The 17,089-nt window shown below is 39.7% G+C and overlaps 2 protein-coding genes across 12 annotated transcripts in view; both read right to left on the minus strand.

Annotated features, from left to right (window-relative positions):
* The window catches only part of SAMSN1 (SAM domain, SH3 domain and nuclear localization signals 1), a 255,497-nt gene that overhangs the window by 212,101 nt on the left and 26,307 nt on the right, over positions 1-17,089 (minus strand). The window lies entirely within an intron of this gene.
* Positions 1-17,089, minus strand: part of NRIP1 (nuclear receptor interacting protein 1) — a 69,475-nt gene that overhangs the window by 26,079 nt on the left and 26,307 nt on the right. For 2 of the 10 annotated variants that reach the window (XM_085547473.1, XM_085547501.1), the window contains exons 3-4: positions 6,051-6,204; positions 4,568-4,831 (exon numbers count right to left, since the gene is read on the minus strand). The exons of 6 other annotated variants lie outside the window; for them this stretch is intronic. The gene's annotated coding sequence lies outside the window, so the exon portion shown is untranslated. The remainder of the gene's footprint in view (positions 1-4,567; positions 4,832-6,050; positions 6,205-17,089) is intronic. 2 more of the 10 variants (XM_085547489.1, XM_015880406.3) reach the window with 2 other exon arrangements.

Here is a 17,089-nt window from a genome sequence, read left to right on the forward strand (position 1 = left end):
AAATAAAAGCTGAGAAGAAAGTGCCTGAAGCTGAGCATCCTCAGCAGTAGTTTTTCCTTTAATATAACTGCAATTTAGGAGCTCCGTTTAAAAAACAAAGAGCTTTACTATACTCCACCATCAAGCTGCAGACATTAGGCACCATTCCCAACTATAAAACGAATTCTCATGATCTACCTTTTTTTTTTTCCAGGCTCATGCTGTAAATAATCCCAAACTATTCATGACTAAAGTGAACTAAAAAACTCAATTCTATATTACCTACATGTAAGATAGGAAAAAGCCCACTCACAAACAAAAAGCAAACTAACAACAAGTAAGAAGCATCTCAGTTGCCAAAGACCTATTTCAATCATCTGACATCTAAACATCTGATACTAGGCTGCTGCTGAACACTGACTATAGGAATTTCACTCCTCCACGGCGCACCAGAATCTCTCATCAAGTGCACTCTATGCCTCTAAACCATGTTGGAAGCTTGTGGGTACTATTAGAGTGCAAGAAAACACACCTATTTTTGACCAAAACAGAACACCTAACGAATATCAATGTACATTCCACAAGTTTTCTCCTCTTTTTCAGAGATCTGTCTACTGTGGCCAATGTATTGTTTATTGGAGCTAGAAGGGCTGCAGCAGCAGCTGATAACCCAAGAGCAGTAAGTCTTTTTTATCCAGAAGCAAGGCCCTTTCAAAATGAAGTACATATAAATGTGTATACAACTCCTTAAGCACTTCCTTCCCCAACAGATCCATTTTTATTTCTCTGTGTTAGAAAGCTGCCAAAGTCTGCTTTTTGTTGGCCTAACAGTGCATTCAGCACTGGATTTCTCTGATGGATTAGAAACAGGTTGTGCATTCATTTACATGTACAAGTAAACAAACACAACTCTGGCAGTCCATGCCATAGAGCTGCAAAGGAGAGGTGAGTGAAGCTGACTGAGCAAGTAAACTCACGCAGATGTCTTTAAGAGTTACAGAACTTCTCAGTGCTGCCCAGGAACACTGAATCATGCCAAACTTGATTGAGGTTCCTGTGGACACTGCACAAGTGACTAGAACTTCAGCCTGGCAAACTAAGATTAATATTTCTCCCCCTAGTTCTTATAATCTCAAATTCCATCTCTGGAGATAACAAGACTGGCTTCAAAGAACATGCATTTAAAATTGATCTTAAAGTTCTACTCATACAAGAAGTTTCTAAGTTGACTAATATCACTTAAAAAACCCAAACATGGTTACCATGGAAATTCACTTGTAGAATTTTCAGATATCCATTGTAGCTTCCCTTTGCATGAGAGTGAGAGAAAATACCTTGAATGACTGCTGCTGGCTTTGCAGAACACACAAAGGTTGGGAAGAGTAGCAGTATTCCAAATCCTGTATCTACTCATAAGCAGTTAATTAGTTAATTATTAATTAATAAGGTTGATGCTGCAGAAGCAAAGATTCAAACAAAGGGGGTAAAAAAATAAAATTAAAATTATGTTAAGTGTTTGGAACTTTTAACAAGCTCAAAGTTTTCCACGAGAAAAGATGGAGCAAAGAATATTCATCACCTCATCTAATCTAAACCATTTACTGTTACCCCAATAGGGTATTCATGCTAGTAACAGGGACAAGTCTCAACGCTTTCAACAATTACATTAAGAGAACATCTTAAAAACATACAAAAGTGTTTTTAAGCACAGCTTTTCACTTTCCTACCTTAGCACAGTTGCTCCTGGAAGCAACCCTTTTATTAATGGTTCCATTTCAATCAATCACTCAAACCACATCCACTACTGCAGATGCTTTGTACAGAAGTCAAGAAAAATAATGCTCAGACTCATCTTATTAAGACTTATAAAAATCCTCCCCCATCACTTTAATGGGAAGTCAGCAACACTTAATTTTTAGGGACAAAATGATTCCCTCAAGAGGCTTAGCAGCGGTCTCAGTTCAGTACACAAGGCTGTTAATTACACAACTGCCTTCAGCATGAAGAGGAATCTGGTAGCTACAGCACTGACTAAGACTGTCTTTGATATCTGCACACACATGATCTATTTACTTAGAAAAGTTATGCAACATCTCAAATTCCTCTTCTTTACCAATGCAAAAGCATGCTAACAGAAGGACAGGGGGTGGATGTGGGCAACTGGCACTTCACAGGCTTAGGGAGGACACAGCTACTGTTCAAAAAGCACCTAAACCCAAATCATCTACTAAAATCTGCCCCACCCAACAACACGCACAAGCATCAACTCCTGCTTAAAACTTGTTTAAATAACTCCAGAGGAAAGACTGTGCTATATAGTCAATCAATGGTGGAATCAACTGCCTGCCTCCATCGTAAGAGTGGTATTCTAATAGAGCAGACCACTCCAGGGCACATTGTATTCCTAAATCATCATGCAGATTTTACTGTTTTCAAGCATGTTGATTCAGTAAAGCTGGCAGTGTAAGTTCTCGTTCTGCAAACAGCTTTCTACTTCCCCTTTAAGAAAATGAACTCAGACAAATCACATGCTACCCATGCTGACATAGTCCACAACACTAGGACAACTGAGATATCAAAAACACACTCTTCCCTCTTTTATCTGCAAACTAAAGAATCTACCTCACATCACCACTGAGACGAATGATGGGGGGGAAATTACAGGGAAGGGGAGGAGATACAACCACAACACCCACGACTGGATCTACTAAAAATAAATAAATAAATAAAAAGGATTTATAGGAAGTCTCAAAGCAGTCACAGGCTGGTAAAAATGTTTTCAAGGACTTGGATTTCATCACGTCATTTTGTTTTCCTCCAATCCTTAGTTTAAAGTCACAGGTTAAATTATTTACGAACCAAAGTTAATTGCATCGGAACACAGTATTGCTCTGTATTTAACACTTCCCTCAGAACTTTCCACTAACTAGTTCGTCTGCAAGAAGTGAATGTGGAATTTCAGGTGCAATTTAGCTGTTTCTGTAGTAGCGTTGTTATTAACTTTCAAAATTTTGTTTAAAATGACCCATTCCCTTTATTTTACAATCTGCTGTGAAAGTTTTGTAGTTATTTCTATCACCATTTGTTAACAACAGGCACTTACATGGCTTTCCAAAAGAACTCTGGGGGAAATACAGCTCACTCACAAAATATTTGCTGTGAATAAATAAGTTTTGACTAATTAGTTTTAATTAAATTAGTCATTTGAGTACAAACAATCACAGCATAGCATCTGGGATTCTCAGAAATTTCCTTAGCTGTCAAAGGATCTAGATGATAAATGACTTACATACATAAGGCTGTATTCACAGTCCCTGCGAGGTGTAAAATGTAAGCTCAAGCAACTAACTCATAAATATACCACGCATCTATAAAGTGTTAATCTTAAGCCTGCAAGGCCATAAAACGGAAGTAACTATTATAGTGCATGACTGCTCTTCAGCATACAGCATTTTCCAAGCCTTCCATTTCCTTAAAGGAACCCATTTACTTGTCACCTGCTGGGACAATGAACAGAGAGAGAATGTCACAGATACCTCTGTGGTTTACAGATAGTGACAACACACTGGGAAAGATAGATTTTCATTTTCTCATCAAGTTATTAGGTTAGTTCCGCATCCAGATTTGAATGTCCAGGACAAGTCTGCCACCTGTCCTGAACTTGATTAGTTGGAAACATCTACATAACCAGAGCAGATACTTCAGATGTTTTGGAATGACCACATACAAACATCCAAATAATCACAAACACAACTTAGTGATGCCAAGAATGAAGCTCTAATCACAGCCCTCTATGAAACAGCCTGAATCTTATTAACGGAGCACTTCATACTTTGCAAACACAGCTCAGATCAGCTAAGCATCTATAAAACCAGGGAATCAATTGTGTGAAGTCTGCAATGGAGTTGAGAAAATGAACAGCACTGGCTTTCTTGCTAAAAAAATGGGTGCATATTTACATGGTTGGGGTGTGTGGTGGGAGAACTGAAGGCTCAAATACTCTAATACTTTTCTCAGCTATGTTCCAGTTCTGCTTATCGCACCAGCACATCTAAGATTTTCCTGCCTTTGTACATTCCCTCACATACCACCTTCCTCCCTCCCAGCCCCCAGATGCAGGACCAGTGCAGCTGATAAAAAAATCTAGTGGGGAGAAAAAAAAAAAAAAGGTATTTTCATTTAAAGAGGCAAACACATCAATGTTCAAATTTATTAAGATGATAAGTGAGAAATATAAGTTAAACCAACCCCTTCCCCCCACACACACACCTTAAAGCATTATCAGGAATTTTATCTGTATAGTCATGTAGCGACTACTGACACAGCTATAACTGAAAATAAAACGGAGAACTCCATTGCCAATCTTCTTATGTTGCCATTGGCATATACAATAAATTTGCCTCGTTAGCAGGGGCTACTGAGTTCTTAGTAGTAAACAAAGCTGCAGATATGACAGGCTCACATACTTTTCATTCATGCACATATTTTTCTTTACTTAGACTTCTAGCACGTGCCACAGAAGAGCCGAATGTTAAGCATTCCTGGAGTGTCACAATATGTAATACAATAAAACAGATTACAACCATACCTTTCTTTCACAGCAGTGGTGCCAAGCACAGGTACGCTGTAGCAATCAATTTGTTCTGCAGACAGTAAGGCTTTCATAGAATACTAATGCAAAAATCCCTTTTCTTTCTCCTTCGACTTGACTCCCCAATGCCCGGGTCCCGACCAATACAAGGAGGAGGGCGGAATGTCTTCTGCTGAGATAACCACAACTACTAATCAAGTATACGTGTACAAGGGCACGGGATTAAACCTCCACCAAGCTTGACTCGGGCACTGAGAGCAGCTAAACACATGCACAGCAAGGTCAGAATTAAACACGCACACACGCACGCGCATCTATTTGTGTGAACTAATTTATCACACTTTACCACTGACGGCTTTTTACCTCAGGGGAGTAAAATCACATCCTGGTGAACTGACGAGATTCAGACACAACAGCATCCAGCACCAAATCAGATTTCACAGAAAGGCAAAACCGTGTGCTGAAGTGAACACTTCCTCTATACTTAGCAGTCTGTTTCAGAAACTCTGCTCCTGCTGCGTGTATCCGTACGTGCCTATGTGCTGGTGCATGTGTGTGTGCATGTGTGCTGCACAGGCATGTGTGCAATACAGACTGCTGGGCAGGGGCTAAAATAGAACGATACCATTAAAGTTCAACAACTTCAAGGGAGTTTTCTTCTCGACTGTATTTATCTTCACCTCTTCACATAACCAACCCAGCAGTCTAATTACTCCTGAAGAAAGCATGTTATTATTGTCTAACATGCAAATGTCAAACAAGCTGTTCATTTACCTTCAAGTTTATTAGCATCGAAACACAACGCAAAGATGCTCTCAAAATATTGTCACTTGTATTCACAACATATTTTCTAAAACCCACTTAGCAGGTTTTTATTGGCTGGCATAGCTGGATACTGTATTAGTGCTTAAAATAGGCTAAGCATTATCTTCACTGTAGCACTCCTGAGCCAGTGGAAGAGTTGTGCTTTAAACACCCAATTTCTATTTCGCTTTTCTCTTTGGTTCTTTTTATTTAAAGGCTTTCCCCACATTCCAGTCAGCCACATACAAGTGAACACACATGTTATCACAAAGATCATTACATATGCCTTCCAAGTAGGAACTGAAAGTGAAAGGCTGAATTTTAAAAGCAGAAATTTTCTTCCTTCTTGGTATTTTTCTTACAGTCCCTGCAGATGCACATTTTATTAAAACCATCAAATTGAACCCTCTAAGTCATTATTGACAGGGTTTTATTAACACTGCTTTTGTATGTGATCAGTACTTAGAAGAAAATACTGTACAAATACTCCTAAAAATAACCCTGAAAATAACGTTTGGCACTTTACCTAGAATAAATTAGCAAAATAGTTTTGAAATATCAATGGCTTCACAGATACGCTCCGAAAAAGCAGCATAATCGATACTGATGAGTTTGTCCTTGACATACTGACCATGTCATCAGGCTATTGTCATGTGATATCATGTCATTTCCCCACCTGGCTCATGACCTTGTCCTTTAAATGACCCAAAGCTTCCCTCAAGTAGCAGGAGGCCCCTCCCCGCTGTCTCAGCAAGGTCGAACGGGTCAGCGTGTCCTCATCTATAATCCACCACCATTTGTCAGCAGGGAGGCTGGAGGAGGCAGGCTTGCTACAAGGGGAGAATGCCCAATTAGGCAGCTGTCACACAAAGCATAGGCTGCAAAATTATCCCCTGTCAAAAGAAAGAGCAGCTGCGGGTGCCAATTACAGCAACCTTTCAACCCTTTAGGTACTGGAAACTACACAGAAGTAAATGAAGTACAATTAGTGATAACAAATCGATGAATTAGGACAGTAAATTAGAAATTACTAGCAGGTGAGCTTAGGTCTCCCATAATATTAAGGGCACAGCACACCCCAGGCAAGGGCAAGGGCGTACAGACTTCACACAGCACATCCGTCTTGTCCCATCCATTTTTCTTGTGTGGAGCCTGTTATCCTCCACCGTTTCCCTCCCACAAGAGATGGGCAGTGCAGAAAGAGAGAAGCAGCAGCCCAGAGAGGACAGAAGTTGCAGTGCCTCCTCTCCCTGACCGTGCTGCCAAGTGCAGCTTCCCCCCTTCTCCTAAGGAGGCTCCAGGAGCCAGGGCAATCCATCTGCAGCAAGCATACTCTGTTTCAGCCTGACATTTGACATTTACTGCACCTCATGCTCCAGCTGCACAAGATTTAGCCAGGGAAAAAAAAAAAAAAAAAAAAGAAGAAAAAGAAAAAAGAAATAAAATCCACAAAACCAACAAAAGAACAAGAGGCAAAACCTTGGTATACTTGATGCCATTTTGCCATTTACACTTGAAACAGCTAACTTGCAGATTAGTGTGTGTAACTTTTGGCTAGAGAAAGATGACTTATCCCTCCACGTTTCAGGTGTCTGACGCATCACGCAGCAGCATCTCTGCGTGCAAACACAGCCCGTATTCAGTCTGCCAGCAAAGCCCCTACCTACTCCATGCTGCTGTTGCAGAGCCAGGCATGGGGAGTGCTGCTGGCCACCCTTCCTGCAGGTGGTGCCATGCGGAGCGGCCGACCACAGGCACGGGAAGCTCATAGCGCAGACCCCGACGTCACATAGTGGATTAACAACTATGGGGATTGACAGTTAAAAGGCAAACACCTCAAGCTATAGCTCAACCAGCACCTTCGCATTTAGGTGCTCTGAGTCAAACATGTAAGGAATGAAATTCAAATCCCAAGATCCCTCCCACGGCCAGGCTTTCCAAACGGCTATTGATACTTCGAAGCCACGTGAAGTTGCCATTTAGTTGATTTTCTCCTTTCAAACCCAAATCCACCGTTTTAATATAGTCCAAATTTCTTCCAGTAGTGTTTCGGAAGCAATACCAAATGCATGCTCGCTCTGCAAGTCAGGCATGTATTCATCATTGCAGTCACTAAAACATAGAGCATGCTAGAAACGAAAGCTCTGATCTCTAGGAAGCAGTTTCCCATAACTACCTCTCAATCCTTGGCCAGCACAGAATATTTCACCATAACTAAGTCATGAATAAATACCTGGCTTTCCCAACTCAGATAAGGGAGAGCGTAACGCAATCTCAACTATAAATAGATGCAAAAAAAAAATGTTCATTTATCAGTAGTTGCAGCATTGCTCGTCAAATCTGACATTTTCTTTTCAGTATCATACGGAAGCTGCGGAGTACTGAAAGAGTTAATGTGTTTAGAATTCCGTTTCCATCATACTTGGGTGACTATCTCTTTAAATAATTTAAATCCTCTCCATCAACTACAAAGCTGTTTTGAAGCCATTTAGCTTTGTTCTTTACATGTGTTCTAATTAAGAAATGACCTTGTCATCACACACACCAGAAATCCTGGATTATTTCCTGCAGCAAAAATCTACGAAGCCAGAAAAAAAAAAAAAAGAAAGAAAAAGAAAAAGAAAAGAAAAAATATATAGACATATACCCCCTTCTTCCTTTAGTGAGGAGCTGAGGAAGTTGTTGGTTGGCTGAACGCTGAAGCAGTTTCACCGCATAATTTTTTTGTTGTTGTTGAATGTCACAGGGCGGGTTAGCGTGACCTTGAGCTGCATCAGCAGCACAGCAAGGGTCGAGATGCCTGCAGGCGCCCTTGTACTGGATTTGCAAGACAAAAACCTTCAAACTGGCTGAAGGACATCTTAAATCTCTTCAAAGGTTTTTCCGAACTAATCTGGGCTGCTCTTAGCCGGATCTGTGCCCGTGTGAGAGGCAAAATTAAAAACAAGGTCTTTGACTGGATGTTGTCTGCTCTTAACCCTTCTCTCGCAGCAGGCAGTGCTGACAGGGATGCTGCTTTCACATGTGGCGGATTCAGCGGTTCAACCAGCAGCATTCTTTCATAACAAAATTATGTAAGCAACCATTTACTAAGAATGGTGCTGTTATTAATACTGAGCAGGCTCTCTGTTAGCAGCTGCCCCTCTCTCTCCATAGCTCTATGCCACTGCAAGCTGCCTGAACGGCTCCAAGAAGCCCCACAAAGCTTCGGGCCCTCAGGAAATGCTGGGGCAAAGGGTTGCTTTGGGGTGTCCACAGCAGCACTCACAGAGCTACAGAAGATTGTTTGGACATGCGTAAAATGTGTTTTATGGGTGTCCACTCCTCATCTTACCCTGTGATTTCCTTCTCAGCCACCCTGAGCTGGCAAGGAAGGATATTAGCACGTGTCAGGCCTAGCAAGAGTTTCAGAACATGAGTGTAAGGGGAACAAAAAAAAGTCAGCCAGCCTCTTTCCTCTTGAGTGCTCATCACTTGACAAGTGACACAGAGGCTCTCTAAAAGCTTGAGCAGAAGCACAGAGATAACCACTAAGAAAGGGCCTAGGAACACATAGTTGCTCCATGAAACCACAAGCTTGCCCAGCGCATTTGGAGGAGTCGTTCAGACAGGATTATCAACACAGTTAACACATGGATGCTTTCTCAAAAACATACACACACAACCTCCAACTCCAATAAGAAACATCTAACAAGGAAGAACAACTTTCTGTATTCCTACTTAGCAAACAATATAGATTCTCATTCCTCACATCTGCTTTAGCAGGAATATTATACAAACTATCAAATTTCTGAGGAAAACAACAAATACAAGTGAGTCAAAAATAATCTCAGGTTAATAAAAAGAAGGCAGCAGCACAGTTTAAAATGTCTTTTTACTATTTCCAGGGTAAACGCCTGATAAATGCCTGAAGTCCTTGAGGAGAACTGGAAAACAGAGCCATTCATACCAGCAGAGGGTGTTCTAATTCTTTTCTGGTTGAATGCTGGCAGCTCAAGTTAGACTGCTTTTGTATAGTGGGTATTTAAAGTATTATGCTCTATTACACAAGAACTAAATATTTAAGCTTGCTGAGGAAGGAACAGTTTTGGCAGTTATGTGACAATTGTTATAACACTATCCTCCACCTACTCCTGCAACCAATTCACATCACCATTCCCGAGAACCACAGCTCTTCTCACAAAATATTCATTCACCACGTTAAACAACTAGCCGTTTTAAGCATTAGTTTTCAAGCAGTGCCAGTGACGGTACCTTCTATATCAGCAGAGGAGGAACTTCTACAATGCAGAAGCTTTCCATAGCCCTACCAAGGTTTCTAATGTGTTTATTATGCTTAGACAGAGAGCCACGGTGTTCCCACAGTGTTTTCATGTCAGAGTAACCTCTGCCACTACTCAGAATGTTCTCAAGGCTTGCCTTGTGGGAAGGGCCCAGACTGCCTCTGGTTCACAGCCACATGGGAATGGGTACCACGCAGGCCTTCTCATCCATTCTGGGACCTCTGGCAAACATTGATTGATCAGATCCATACATGTGGTATATTGACTGTTCTACACAAATGTATCCTTTTTGTGTCCTTTGAATAACAGAACACCATACAGACAGCCAGTTGTAGTTAAATTAAAACAAACAAACCACTTTGGTCACTTAGAACTATTTCACAATTTTTTACATTTTTTTTTTTTCCATTATTGGGTCCTAAACTGTATTTCCTAGAAAACTTTCCAATTTACCTCATCTTTACTAGGAAAAGGGATTTGGTAAGACCTACTTAAGGTAGTTTATGTTACATGTTAGTTTTGCAGAAAACATTAAGAAATACTTCTATGGCACACACAGCTGAACATGCAACATCAGTGGTTTCTTAAATTTTCTCCAACATGTAGCAACACAAAGCCATACGATGGGTTTTCCAAACATCAGGTGTGAAAACTCCCAAAACAAAAAACAAAGTTTGCAGTGTTGCAATGTTCCAGCTGAACAGGGTGACTGAAAGATGGAATGAAAGGTTCCAAGCCAGGTCATAGTTGCTGCCAAGTATTGGACAGATTGTGTGGCTCTGCCAAAAGCAGAAACCCAAACCCCAAAATACAAATTAGCATATTTCTTCCACAGCCACAACAGTCCAGCAAAAACTTCATAAACCAGACGGTCTTAAGAACTTCACACAAAAGTTAGAAAGTGTGGTTACTCAGCATCCAACCACAACTCAAGAGTTTGAGCAGTAATGCGTACAACTGCACGTAGAGAAAATAGCGCTCATAACCCTGTTACAACTACAAAGGTGGACAGTCATACGCTTCTAACCTACTGATAAAAATGGCCTTTGTGGCTATAATTTCTTATGGTCAGTAACTTCACAGAGGCATATTGTTCTCTGAAGTAATGCTATCCACTTGGCTCCTTACACAGATGTAGCCATGCAAACTCAGTAATGGACTAGGACAGCATTTTAAAACCCAATCTGAGCACAGGTTGTACATACAGCCTTAATCTTACCATTTTCTAAGTGCTGATTCTGACTAAGCATTAATATTCCTTAAGCATAAGGCAGTTATTCTGTATGTACTGTAGCTCTGAGCACCAAAATAAATAGAAGATGTCAGGGTTTCATACAAACAGATCTTTTATCACCAAGCCACTATTATTAAATAAAACCATACCCGCTAATGCAAAGATGACATGGGAGCATTGGTACCACTATTAAAAAGGAACAGTTGTAAAACTGCCCCAAGAACATGCCATGCAATGTTGTTGACCTGTGTTCCTTGTAGTATCAGAAGCAGCCCAAGGTCTGGCACAGTACAAGAGGGTCTACTAGAGACAGAAGCTGTAAGCTATGATTCTAATTATCATACTTCAATACACTGTGATGGAGAAAAGTCACATGTCTCCTGCCATTGTTAAGTGCAAATTAGGTAATCTGCACGACTTATATTTAAGTAACCTGAGTAAACAGAAAATTGGATAAATTGGTTATCACAGTGCTAGTACTATTAAGTAGTACCAATATAGAAAAAAAAAAAAAAGTGTGCCATCATTAAAATAGAAGCATCAACAGACACAAACTAAGTACTGAAATAACAGATAAAACATGAATATGGCCAGATCCTAGAATCAAATTTTAAAATGTGCCTGAAAATGCACACATGAACTATTATGAAGCATTAGTTACGCCCAATTAAGTTCTACTCATTGTAATTAAAGTCATGGAAAACATATAAAGAAGTGAAGGCACAGAAACTTCATATTATGTATACTTGACACTAATACACTGATAATAACTTCCTTATTCTAGTATATACTAGTTATATTCTTAGCTTCCTACTGCGTAACAGTACAACTACTGCTTAAAAGTAGCAGTTAAGGACAAGAAGTGCTGAATATTACGGATTAAAGGAATCAAGTGTTTCAATTCCTTCCAAATCCACAGGGGAAAAGAAAAGGTCTTAATAGATCAAAGTTTATGTCAGTAGAACGGAAATTACCTGGTTCTACCAAGATCTCATTTAACATCTAGTCAACCCCTACATTAAGTTCGCTCACCACTCTCTCTCCAGCTAGCAAAACCAGAGCTTTAATTCAGTTCTCCCAACAACTTCCAACATTCACAGCAAAAAATATATTAAAACAACAACAACAACAAAAAAAAGCAAGGTGTTTTGCCAAAAGTGCTACCTTCCAAATCCAGATCTGAGGACTCCTGTCCACAAGGTGCACTTCAGCACAAGAAGGATGACAACTCACACAGATATTACTGTTCATTTCAGGGGTTCCATTTCCTACTGCAGAAATCTCAGCTAACCAGCAAAGAATATCACCAGCACTTCATATTACATACATTCATTAGTTCTGTTTATTCTAGAATTTAACTTGTACACTGATCAAGAATGGGTATTCACAGAAGAACAGGTACAATATATGTATGTCTTGCCAAATCAGGGACCTGGACTTTAATGCAGGTTTTTCACATTGCTGTGCTGGTTCATTTTATTCAGTACAAAACCACCAATAACCTTTGAGTTCTCCAGCTCAAGGTCATTTTTAGCATTCACATGCACAGCTTTTTGGATGTCTGCAGAGAAAAAGATTTTTTTTTATTTATTTATTTTCAAAGTGCATTCAAGAGCAAAGTGATGTCTGGAAACATCTTTAAATAGTGTAAAGTTGCCTTTATCAGTTGTTTGTGAATAATTTTACTCGGCTACCCTATTAAAAACAGGTTCTAATTTAGCCTTCAGTCTCTGTAGCCACCACCCATATCTGAAAGGTCTAATATAAAATTAGGTTCAACTCCTACCACCTCAAAGTCTAGGTCACACTTCTCAGTCTTTGAAGGCAACCAGTGGAGAATCAGGTCCTCAGGTTCCTCTCCCTGCTCTGACAGACACAATCTTTTCTAAGTTTCTAATCAAAAGCAAGGGAAGTAAGGTGGAAAGTAGGCAAGCAGTTACCTTGAGTGAGAGCTATGTTACATTTCTTAACAGTTAAGAACGATAACCGGGTCCCAGACTTTATCTTTCACCACCCCAGCTAATTTATTCAAGTCTTCTCTGTCATTTTTTCTTTCTTATACTTCAGAGTGCAGGATAGAGGAGGTGGGAGAGGAAGCAGAATTGACACTTATTTTGTTTTTTTATTGTGAGAGTTGATTGTTGTTTTTTTTGTTTTGTTTTGTTTTTTCCCCCAGCACTTGGCTGCTAAAGAAATACTGCACACATAGGGTAAGAAATGTTGTATTTTCAGATATTGGTTTCTATTGTCACAGACACACTACATTAAATACTTGCCTTCAAACAGTCTTGTTTAAATACTCCTCTCCATCTCAAATCTCAAATATTAGGAAGTAAAAAATACATGAAATACACCCAGCTACAAAAAGCAAACAAACAAACATGTCTGGCAATGTTCTCTTGCATACGATATGCTTTATTGCCACATGTGTCCATCTGAGTTAGACATGCATACTTCCACTGGTACTCCACATCATTTTAAGAAAAGAAGCTGACAACTACACAAACCTAACAAAAGAAGGAATCACACTTGCACAGTCCCAGCAATGATCACACTGCAATACTGTTGCCAGGTGTCCAACAGAATAGCTGAAGCCAAGGTGAGTCAGCAGTGGTTCCTGGTTATCAAGTTCACTGGAGTATTCAGCCGCCAATTGCATTTCTTTCTCCCAATATGTTTCATTTTCATCTTCAATGATACAAACATCTAGGTTATACTGTGCCTCGAGTTCCTGCTCTCCAGATAGTGAAAGCATTGAAAATACTGAAAATACATCTAGCAGATGCATTCACTTACTATTTTGTTTTTTAACTTCACAACATTCTAAATTTAGGTTTTAACTTCTTCACCTTACACTTAGCCAGGGACTCTCAATTTACTGCATACCTACTAGACCTCCCATTCTCCCTCCACATCCCCCCCCAAAAAAAACAACCATTTTCTGAGAAAGACTAGTCTGATCTTTATAGAAACAAGGCCCTTTGTTTGTGTTACAGCGTACATAATCCCTAAAACAAAACACATTGCCTCAACAAATGAACGACAGCTCCATACTCTTTGCAACATCTTACACTACAGCAGGTCTGCAAAACTACTAGCTCAGGAAAACACAGACCACACTGAAGTCCTCTGCTTTTCCAGAAGACACAGAGTTCAGTATTTACCTCATACTGTAAAATTATCTCTGTTGGTTTTGTTTGTTTTTTGTTTGGTTGTTTTTTTTTCCCCTTTCCAAAACAAGAAACAGCCTATTCAAGTTTCCCAATTCATAGTATTTTAGGAGTGATACAACCCCCAGGGGTAATTCATTTAAACAATCAGAAATATGAAGCTCTCTGAAGTTTTTTCTTTCCTTTTTAAACGCATCGGAGATTCCAAAACACTTACAAGACCTTTGTAGCTTTTCAATTATTTTCAGATATGGATGACTAACAATACGTCTGCGTGCCAAACAGACATGAAACACACTCTTCAAGTGGCATAAAGCTACACTAAACCACAGATTTATTTACCAAATGAAAGTGCTCTGAGAAGAATGACTTTCCTCAAACAAACAACTTGGAAGTATTCTTTCTAGCTTTTTAAATCGTGCAATAGCGTCACAAAAATGGTTTAAGCTATTAGAAATCTACACGAAGACCATAGAAATGGAAAAAGCATTGTTACATTATTACCTGTGCAGCAGAAAGATGAGAGCTACTATTTACTGAGAAATCATGGATGAGCAGAAGATGGCATATTGGGAAAACATAAGCTGAAACTAATATTTAAAAGGACAGAGGAGATGGAGTATTTTGTTTATTACACTTACACCTTTTATAAAAATTGTATAACAAGTATCAACTGTCCTCCTACAGGTTGTTTCAATTTTCAGCGGTTAACAGAAAACCACACAATGGGAGAACTGACAGAAAACTGTAGATCCCTACTCTGTACAACGTGTTGGGTAACAGTAACAAGTATAAAGCAAAGTACTGAAATATTAACAAAAAAAAAATAAAATAGAAGAGCCAATTTGTTAGCTCAGAAGAGCAAAACTGCAAGAGCAAAACACTACAGTAGCCCACAAAAGCCTAACACCACCAAAAAAATTTACATAGTGTGTGCCTGCACAGGTGGCTCTATACTGTGGTTACACTCCTTGGATTCTCCCAGAGGACCTCCCGTGCTCATGAAGCAGCACTCTCCTCTGATCTGCCACATTCATCATTGGAATACAGAGTACAGACAAAACATCTGAAAGAACCTCATGGAAAATTTCCTTTCCTTGATTCTCTTCCTACAAGGCTCTCACAGCAGGAGCAATTTGGCTCTGCAATGTTCATGCTCACTGCCACCTGACATTAAGGCTCATTTCTTTGTGAAAGAGTCTCCAAAGGATAATAAAGTAAAAGCCTGAACACTTGCAAGAAGCATGTAATAATGCAAGGAAGCAGGAAATCTAACTCCTGCCCTAAGCAAAAGGAGTAAATAGATAATGATGGAAAAAGAAAGCAAGATCTTCCAAAAGGCTTTTGGAACCTGGTCTTCAAGTGTAACAAGCATCTGTATACTTCAAAGCAAGTTCAGAAACTCATGTAAAACCTTTACTTATTTTGTAAACCAAACTGGAAAGCCTCAACTTTAGCATGCAGACTATACCCAATCCAGTGGAAAAAATGACCTGGCCTGCAGACCTTCCCATGTGGCTACATACATATGAGAAGGAGTTAAAGAAGCAGGCAATGATTAGAAGAATTGCTCTCACATCCTATTTCCCATCCTAGTGCTGCATGAAAACCCTGCAGCATCAACTCCATCCAAAAAACCTGCCTAAGTTACCATGCAATAACTCACGTAGCAAAGTTCACATACATTAACAAGTGTATCTATTAACATGGCCAGTCCTATGTCAGCGCGACCGTATTTCCTAACAATGTTTGTTACAACACACATGTTCTCTGTCCTTATATAGTTATCCACCCATCTACAGACACCATTATCTGTGGTCCAGACACTCTACAACAGGTTTTGTTTCCTTGAGCACTGGGTACTCATTCTCCAGATTAACCATTTTCACGCCAGCACTGGCACCAGATGCCTCATGTGTCAGGACTAAGGATGGCGGTGGGATTCCTTTCAGAAAAGGTACAGTCCCCTGAGAAGCACTCTCCACATGGACTAACATTCACTGAGTGACTGCTAGCTGCCACCACATCAGGTTGTGCACACTAATGCTCTTGGACCGCTGCTGTGTTATCCATGTATGCGCTTATGATAACTCATCTCCTTAACATGCAAGACATTTATCTTTGATTCTTTCAAAATGAAAAACAAAACTTGATGCTGTAGAACTGGTTTTACCACAGTTCTGACTATTTCAACCAGGTCACTGTAAGCTCTTCAGTAGATTCTTCTTTGTTAAAAACACAAGTAGAAGCACTCCATTATTTTTGCCCTACTGAAAAAGAAGCAAACCACCTTTTCCAAAATATAAGAACTAGGACTGCTAATAACATTTATGCAAACTTTTAGTCATGGTTTTACTATTCTTTTGAAATCAAAATGTTTCAAAATTAAAAACACAGAAAAATGATTTAGCCTATGAAATTCTCCACCAGGCCTTACAACTAACACATGGATCAGTAAGTATAAAAAACAGCATCAACTAAACCTGAGCAGGAGAAATCTGTCCTCTTTAACTAGTTTTGAAGCCAGTAGATTAATCAGTTACAAGGGGAGAGGTAAGGGACGTGCAAAACTTGCAAAGCTGAGCCCATAAACTCAAGAGGAAATTCGAGATCTACAAGAAGGAAAACAACCATCTACAACCATCACAGGATCTTCTCATCCATTAGGAGGCAGTGAGCTTATGGAGAAAAGGGATCGTTTCAAGATGAACGAAGGGTGCTTTGGGGGCAAAGCACTGACTTAAAACCTTTGCCCAGTGTTTCCTTTAGATGAACTGTACCAGGTGCCCTGCAAGAATATAATTTGTTCTGAAAGCCTGAGTATCAGTGATGCAGGGGAAAACAAACACACAAAAACAAACAGACAAAAAACCCACACCAAATGCATCCTTAAACTTGACTAATTACTCATTAAAAGTTATAGACCCACATGCAAACAGGATTTACTAGTCTTTCATAATGGTTAAGATTACATACAAAACCCTTTAATCCACCCATCAAGAAAACTTTCCTCTGCTGCTTGCTTTAA

The sequence above is a fragment of the Coturnix japonica genome, chromosome 1 (genome assembly GCF_054131305.1).
Source record: "Coturnix japonica strain WE chromosome 1, WE-NBRP24, whole genome shotgun sequence".
Lineage (NCBI taxonomy): Eukaryota > Metazoa > Chordata > Aves > Galliformes > Phasianidae > Coturnix > Coturnix japonica.